Raw genomic sequence first — 9095 nt, 5'->3', positions numbered from 1 at the left:
GGCTGTGTGTTTCGGGTTGTTGTCATGCTGGAAGACCCAGCCACGACCCATCTTCAATGCTCTTACTGAGGGAAGGAGGTTGTTGGCCAAGATCTCGCGATACATGGCCCCATCCATCCTCCCCTCAATACGGTGAAGTCGCCCTGTCCCCTTTGCAGAAAAGCATCCCCAAAGAATGATGTTTCCACCTCCATGCTTCACGGTTGGGATGGTGTTCTTGGGGTTGTCCTCATCGTTCTTCTTCCTCCAAACACGGCGAGTGGAGTTTAGACCAAAAAGCTCTATTTTTGTCTTATCAGACCACATGACCTTCTCCCATTCCTCCTCTGGATCATCCAGATGGTCATTGGCAAACTTCAGACAGGCCTGGACTTGCGCTGGCTTGAGCAGGGGGACCTTGCGTGCGCTGCAGGATTTTAATCCATGACGGCGTAGTGTGTTACTAATGGTTTTCTTTGAGACTGTGGTCCCAGCTCTCTTCAGGTCATTGACCAGGTCCTGCAGTGTAGTTCTGGGCTGATCCCTCACCTTCCTCATGATCATTGATGCCCCACGAGGTGAGATCTTGCATGGAGCCCCAGACCGAGGGTGATTGACCGTCATCTTGAACTTCTACCATTTTCTAATAATTGCGCCAACAGTTGTTGCCTTCTCACCAAGCTGCTTGCCTATTGTCCTGTAGCCCATCCCAGCCTTGTGCAGGTCTACAATTTTATCCCTGATGTCCTTACACAGCTCTCTGGTCTTGGCCATTGTGGAGAGGTTGGAGTCTGTTTGATTGAGTGTGTGGACAGGTGTCTTTTATACAGGTAACGAGTTCAAACAGGTGAAGTTAATACAGGTAATGAGTGGAGAACAGGAGGGCTTCTTAAAGAAAAACTAACAGGTCTGTGAGAGCCGGAATTCTTACTGGTTGGTAGGTGATCAAATACTTATGTCATGCAATAAAATGCAAATTAATTACTTAAAAATCATACAATGTGATTTTCTGGATTTTTGTTTTAGATTCCGTCTCTCACAGTTGAAGTGTACCTATGATAAAAATTACAGACCTCTACATGCTTTGTAAGTAGGAAAACCTGCAAAATCGGCAGTGTATCAAATACTTGTTCTCCCCACTGTATATATATTTGGTATAGGCATAGCCCTCCCATACGTTTGTCAGGATTAGGATAGAACAGGGGTTTTCAAAGTCATTACACGGAGGGCCGAATGTCTGCCGATTCTTGTTTTTTCCTATTCAATAAGACGTAGACAACAAGGTGAGAGGAGTTCCGTACTAATTAGTGACCTTAATTGATCTGCTTCAAATGGCTTTTGTGTCAACTGTGTCACAAATTAGAACGCATTACGCTGTTGCGCAGCAACTCACTGCCTTCCTGAAGACAAACAATGTATACGAAATGGTTCAGTCTGGTTTTAGACCCCATCATAGCACTGAGACTGCACTTGTGAAGGTGGTAAATTACCTTTTAATGGCGTTAGACCGAGGCTCTGCATCTGTCCTCGTGCTACTAGACCTTAGTGCTGCCTTTGATACCATCGATCACCACATTCTTTTGGAGAGATTGGAAACCCAAATTGGTCTACACGGACAAGTTCTGGCCTGGTTTAGATCTTATCTGTCGGAAAGATATCAGTTTGTCTCTGTGAATGGTTTGTCCTCTGACAAATCAACTGTAGATTTCGGTGTTCCTCAAGGTTCCGTTTTAGGACCACTATTGTTTTCACTATATATTTTACCTCTTGGGGATGTCATTCGAAAACATAATGTTAACTTTCACTGCTATGCGGATGACACACAGCTGTACATTTCAATGAAACATGGTGAAGCCCCAAAATTGCCCTCGCTAGAAGCCTGTGTTTCAGACATAAGGAAGTGGATGGCTGAAAAGTTTCTACTTTTAAACTCGGACAAAACAGAGATGCTTGTTCTAGGTCCCAAGAAACAAAGAGATCTTCTGTTAAATCTGTCAATTAATCTTGATGGTTGTAAAGTCGTCTCAAATAAAACTGTGAAGGACCTCGGCGTTACTCTGGACCCTGATCTCTCTTTTGACGAACATATCAAGACTGTTTCAAGGACAGCTTATTTCCATCTACGTAACATTGCAAAAATCAGAAATTTTCATTCCAAATATGATGCATAAAAATTAATCCATGCTTTTGTTACTTCTAGGTTAGACTACTGCAATGCTCTACTTTCCGGCTACCCGGATAAAGCACAAAATAAACTTCAGTTAGTGCTAAATACGGCTGCTAGAATCCTGACTAGAACCAAAAAATGTGATCATATTACTCCAGTGCTAGCTTCCCTACACTGGCTTCCTGTTAAGGCAAGGGATGATTTCAAGGTTTTACTGTTAACCTACAAAGCGTTACATGGGCTTGCTCCTACCTATCTTTCCGAGTTGGTCCTGCCGTACATACCTACACGTACGCTACGGTCACAAGACGCAGGCCTCCTAATTGTCCCTAGAATTTCTAAGCAAACAGCTGGAGGCAGGGCTTTCTCCTATAGATCTCAATTTTTATGGAATGGTCTGCCTACCCATGTGAGAGACGCAGACTCGGTCTCAACCTTTAAGTCTTTACTGAAGACTTATCTCTTCAGTAGGTCATATGATTGAGTGTAGTCTGGCCCAGGAGTGTGAAGGTGAACGGAAAGGCTCTGGAGCAACGAACCGCCCTTGCTGTCTCTGCCTGGCCGGTTCCCCTCTCTCCACTGGGATTCTCTGCCTCTAACCCTATTACAGGGGCTGAGTCACTGGCTTACTGGTGCTCTTTCATGCCGTCCCTAGGAGGGGTGCGTCACTTGAGTGGGTTGAGTCACTGACGTGATCTTCCTGTCTGGGTTGGAGCCCCCCCTTGGTTTGTGCCGTGGCGGAGATCTTTGTGGGCTATACTCGGCCTTGTCTCAGGATTGTAAGTTGGTGGTTGAAGATATCCCTCTAGAGGTGCGGGGGCTGTGCTTTGGCAAAGTGGGTGGGGTTATATCCTTCCTGTTTGGCCCTGTCCGGGGGTATCATCGGATGGGGCCACAGTGTCTCCTGACCCCTCCTGTCTCAGCCTCCAGTATTTATGCTGCAGTAGTTTATGTGTCGGGGGGCTAGGGTCAGTTTGTTATATCTGGAGTACTTCTCCTGTCTTATCCGGTGTCCTGTGTGAATTTAAGTATGCTCTCTCTAATTCTCTCCTTCTCTCTTTCTTTCTCTCTCTCGGAGGACCTGAGCCCTAGGACCATGCGTCAGGACTACCGGGCATGATGACTCCTTGCTGTCCCCAGTCCACCTGGCCTTGCTGCTGTTCCAGTTTCAACTGTTCTGCCTGCGGCTATGGAACCCTGACCTGTCCACCGGACGTGCTACCTGTCCCAGACCTGCTGTTTTCAACTCTCTAGAGACCGCAGGAGCGGTAGAGATACTCTTAATGATCGGCTATGAAAAGCCAACTGACATTTACTCCTGAGGTGCTGACTTGTTACACCCTCGATAACTTCTGTGATTATTATTATTTGACCATGCTGGTCATTTATGAACATTTGAACATCTTGGCCATGTTCTGTTATAATCTCCATCCGGCACAGCCAGAAGAGGACTGGCCACCCCTCACAGCCTGGTTCCTCTCTAGGTTTCTTCCTAGGTTTTGGCCTTTCTAGGGAGTTTTTCCTAGCCACCGTGCTTCTACACCTGCATTGCTTGCTGTTTGTGGTTTTAGGCTGAGTTTCTGTACAGCACACCGAGATATTAGCTGATGTACGAAGGGCTATATAAAATACATTTGATTTGATTACGCAATAGTTTATGACGCTTTAACTGTAACATTATAATCATGATTAGAGCGGTCCACTTTATGCTCTTGCTACATTTGCTCACCGTTAAACCAACCTTCAAACGCGCCATTAACGGGGAAAATGCTGAACACTAAATGTAGCAGGCCTAGATGATTGCTTCCATCGCCCAGTATGTTTGCTACAGCAAATAATTATTTCAGGAACGGTGAGAATTTGACAACGTTCAAGACCGTTGTGTTTTTGTTCTGCTCGGGCATCATACTGTGGTGCTTATGGGATCTATGGAGAGGAAATGATGAAGACTATGATGACACAGATTTTTTGTAAGTTTAGAAACATGTTTGTGTGTGAGTGACAGAGGCGGCTGGTGGGAGGAGCTATACGAGGATGAGCTCATTGTAGTCGCTGGAATTTAATTAATGATACAGTATCAAACACATCATACATACAGTACCATTAGTTTGGGAACATCTACTCATTCCAGCTGTTATCTTTATTTTTACCATTTTCTACATTGTAAAATAATAGTGAAGACATCAAAACTATGAAACAACACATTTTTATTTTATTTGATTTATTTCACCTTTATTTAACCAGGTAGGTAAGTTGAACAAGTTCTCATTTACAATTGCGACCTGGCCAAGATAAAGCAAAGCAGTTCGACACATACAGCAACACAGAGTTACACATGGAGTAAAACAAACATACAGTCAATAATACAGTAGAAAAATAAGTATATATACAATGTGAGCAAATGAGGTGAGATAAGGGAGGTAAAGGCAAAAAAAGGCCATGGTGGCAAAGTAAATACAATATAGCAAGTAAAACACTGGAATGGTAGATTTGCAGTGGAAGAATGTGCACAGTAGAAATAGAAATAATGGGGTGCAAAGGAGCAAAATAAATAAATACAGTAGGGGAAGAGGTAGTTGTTTGGGCTAAATTATAGATGGGCTATGTACAGGTGCAGTAATCTGTGAGCTGCTCTGACAGCTGGTGCTTAAAGCTAGTGAGGGAGATAAGTGTTTCCAGTTTCAGAGATTTTTGTAGTTCGTTCCAGTCATTGGCAGCAGAAAACCGGCCAAAGGAGGAATTGGCTTTGGGGGTGACAAGAGAGATATACCTGCTGGAGCTTTGCAACACTCTTGGCATTCTCTTAACCAGGTTCGTGAGGTAGTCACCCTGAATGCATTTCAATTAACAGGTGTGCCTTTTTAAATGTTATTTTGTGGAGTTTATTTCATTCTTAATCCATTTAAGACAATCAGTTGTGTTGTGACAATGTAGGGGTGGTATACAGAAGATAGCCCTATTTGGTAAAAGACCAAGTCCATATTATGGCAAGAGAAACGACAAAATAACCAAAGATAAACGGCAGTCCATCATTACTTTAAGACATGAAGGTCAGTCAATGCGGACAATTTCAAGAACTTTGAAAGTTTCTTCAAGTGCAGTCGCAAAAATCATCAAGCTATGATGAAACTGGCTCTCATGAGGACCACCACAGGAATGGAAGACCCAGAGTTACCTCTGCTGCAGAGGATAAGTTCATTAGAGTTGCCAGCCTCAGAAATTGCCGCCCAAATAAATGCTTCACAGAGTTCAAGTAACAGACACATCTCAACATCAACTGTTCAGAGGAGACTGCGTGAATCAGGCCTTCAATGTCGAATTGCTGCAAAGAAACCACTACTAAAGGACACCAATAAGAAAAAGAGACTTGCTTGGGCCAAGAAACATGCGCAATGGACATTAGACTTGTGGAAATCTGTCCTTTGGTCTGATGAGTCCAAATTTTAGATTTTTGGTTCCAACTGCCGTGTTTTTGTGAGACGCACAGTAGGTGAACGGATGATCTCCACATGTGTGGTTTCCACCATGAAGCATGGAGGAAGAGGTGTAATGGTGCTTTGCTGGTGACACTAAGTTATTTATTTAGAATTCAAGGCCACAGCATTCTGCAGCAATACGCCATCCCATCTGGTTTGAGCTTAGTGGGACTATAATTTGTTTTTCAACAGGACAATGATCCAACACACCTTCAGACTGTGTAAGCGCTATTTGACCAAGAAGGAGAGTGATGGAGTGCTGCATCAGATGGCCTTCACAATCACCAGACCATTAACCCAATTGAGATGATTTGGGATGCGTTAGACCGCAGAGTGAAGGAAAAGCAGCCAACAAGTGCTCAGCATATGTGGGAACTCCTTCAAGACTGTTGGAAAAGCATTCCAGGTGAAGCTGGTTTAGAGACTGCCATGGGTGTGCAAAGCTGTCAAGGCAAAGGGTGGCTACTTTGAAGAATCTCAAATCTTAATTATATTTTGATTTGTTTTAGACTTTTTTGGTTACTACATGATTCCATGTGTTATTTCATCGTTTTGAGGTCTTCACTATTATTCTACAATGTAGAAAATAGTATAAATAAAGAAAAACCCTTGAATGAGTAGGTGTGTCCAAACTTTTGACTGGTACTGTATGGAAACCACACGTTGGGCTCATTCTATTTATTATATTCCAGACATTACAATGAGTCCATCCTCCTATAGCCCCTCCCACCAGCCTCATGTGTGTGTGTGTGTGTGTGTGTGTGTGTGTGAGCGAGCAATCGAGCGAGAGTGTGTGTGTGCTCTAGCCAACACTTGAGGAATTTCATACATTTCTTGTGTTTTTTAAAATTAATATCAGTGGTATCTTTTCTCACAAGGGACATGCTGAAGGATTTGACCACCCAGAGCTACACTCTATACAGTAGCTGCTTAGACCATGTGAATGAACTGGATGATTATCCGGAGAACACTGTGCACAAGGTCAGCTGTGGAGCAGAAGACAGAGTAAGCCACGGCGGAGGCAGCCTCCAGATTCCTATCTTGACTCCAGCCCAGATTATAGCCCTGCTACTAAATGTGACTCTGAATACGACAATGAATATGACTTTTTCTACGACAGGGCTAGTGAACTGGAAACGAAGAGAAAACCTTTATTTTACTCCAAACGTCATGTCGAGTTACCGTCTGACTGCAAACAGTGCACCTGTGCAACAACGATGGTGACAGGTGCGTCAACATCAGAGTGGACACTCCAGAGTCCAGAAACGACACCGCCACCAGCAGTGAGACTGAGTACAGCTTTTGGTCTCTGAACATTATGGGGTCATCTGATTCTATCAGCTCATTTACCTCCTGGTCCTCCTTCAGCTCAACATCCAATCTATCCACTCTTGTGTCTGAGATGAGTGAAACAGTCCATACTACACCAGTGGTTTCTAAGGATGAGCCATCCTCTACTAACAAAGGTCCTGCTGGCAGGTCAGAGTTGAATAACCCACTGTCAGTAAAAATTCAAGGGAGGCACAATCTAGAGCACAGCATCCGCCGAAAGATCATACGCAGGTTATGGAGACGTGCCATATTGTTGGTTCGAGTTATTGGGATGCTACTCCCAGAAACACTGAAGCAGGCCACAAAGTGGATTCCTGAAATTCTTTTCATTGTTGAAGAGGAAAATCAACCAATGGTATGTGACAAAGTTACAGATCCCAACCAGCACGTCAACGCAAAGACCACATTTAAAAAAACACTACTCTTATATCCCAGGTGGCAATCAATGGTCAGAAAGATCTGAAACGGGAAAAGATGGAGACTAGAACATCTAGCAAGCCCTTAGGTTCGAAATTATGTCCAGGGTTGGTGAAGACTCCTCGTCCTCAATGTTTGTCCATATTTTTGCATATCCCAAGCCAAGATCATTTTTAATCCGTATGATTGGAGAGGAAACAACTGATTTCCTTGAGATGACTGAAGCAAAACCGACTACACCACCTACTGGGAGTGCCTACTCTACTCAGACTCCCTGGAAAAGACGGCAGCCGAGGAAGTCACTCCGGTCACACCACAGCCAGCTCAGTTGGATTTCCATGGTGTAGAAACCCCATTCCTCCCCCAGGAGGTAAGGAACAGACTTGAGTGTCATGTGAAGTATAAAGTGATAAAAAAGCAGTGGGCTCTTCCCAAGCTTGCTTTGAAGTATATAAAAGCCTTTAGGTCAGAAGGCGCTAAGTGTCAGAGATATAAGAGTATGGACAACGGAAATCTGATTATAGACAGTAACGCTGAAACAATTTCCCAGCCTCTGATCACCTGCCAACAACTTCAGGATGTGATACGGCCAATAACAGTAACATCACTGGGACAAGAAACAGAGGGGGAGAAATCCCTCTCTGCAGCATCAAGTGGGTCTGATGATTATTCTACTGAGGAAAGTGTATGTAGTAGCGTTCTTGTCATAGATACAGCCACTCAACCTGATGCGTTGGAAGTTAGCACAGCTTATCCCAGGACCAAATTTGAAATCGAACTGAAGAGCAAAGTGCCTGGAAATCAGTTTGTCTATGCCACAGGGAAGGGTTCCTCCAAAGAGGTTGGTAAAGAAGCTAGTCAGACCAGGTATGCGCATCCCTATACCCAGAGTGAAAAATATTTTATTTAATGAGAAAGGCATCCATTAAACTTCTTGAGATTAACCTGAAACATTTAGCAAATGCATTGGGAGCACCTACCATCTTCAGCAAGTCCATGGAACTGATCACACCCAAAGAAACTCCTCAGCCTAAGGAAGGGTCACAGGTAGAGTTTGAATTGAATTGTTCTAAGGCACTTATGAAAGAAATGAGACAAGCTAGAGTTCCACATCAAACTGGGAAAAAAATGCCTCTGGTGGTGCAGGAATCTATTAATGCCCTCATACCCAAGGCACCAAAAATGGATCCCAGCAGGGTTTCCCAAAGCATGACATTGAGGTAGTGACGAGTGACATGCCATTTTTGATTGACGAACAGAAAGGGGATTGAGGGCAAAAAGAAAGCTAACAAGAACTGGGGTTACCCAAAACTGATAATGGACTCTGAAGGCATTTGAGGTTCCTGAGGCTGTGGCCAAAAACCTGGACAAGAGACACCCTCCAGCAGCTTCCAAGGCTAAGGATGTCCCTGTGGAGCCGATGTCGTCAACGTCCTCACAGAAATGAGTAATAAACACCAGAACAACTCCCACAGCAGTCCTGAAGGGAGAAGTGTATTTTGCTCCACAGGTTTGCTCTTAGTTTATTTTGACCCACATATCAAATAAAATACCCATTTGGTTGTGTGCAATATTTTTAGGTGAGCTGGAGTAGTTTTATGAAGTCAACACTAGGGGGAAGACTCAGGATTTGAGCAATGCTCTGACACTGGCGTACCGAGCCAGATATAACTCGGCACCAAGCAAAATAACATTGCATAATTTCCTTGAAATCCCTGGTGATG

Source organism: Salvelinus alpinus, chromosome 6 (genome assembly GCF_045679555.1).
Source record: "Salvelinus alpinus chromosome 6, SLU_Salpinus.1, whole genome shotgun sequence".
NCBI lineage: Eukaryota > Metazoa > Chordata > Actinopteri > Salmoniformes > Salmonidae > Salvelinus > Salvelinus alpinus.
This window is presented reverse-complemented; position numbering follows the sequence as displayed.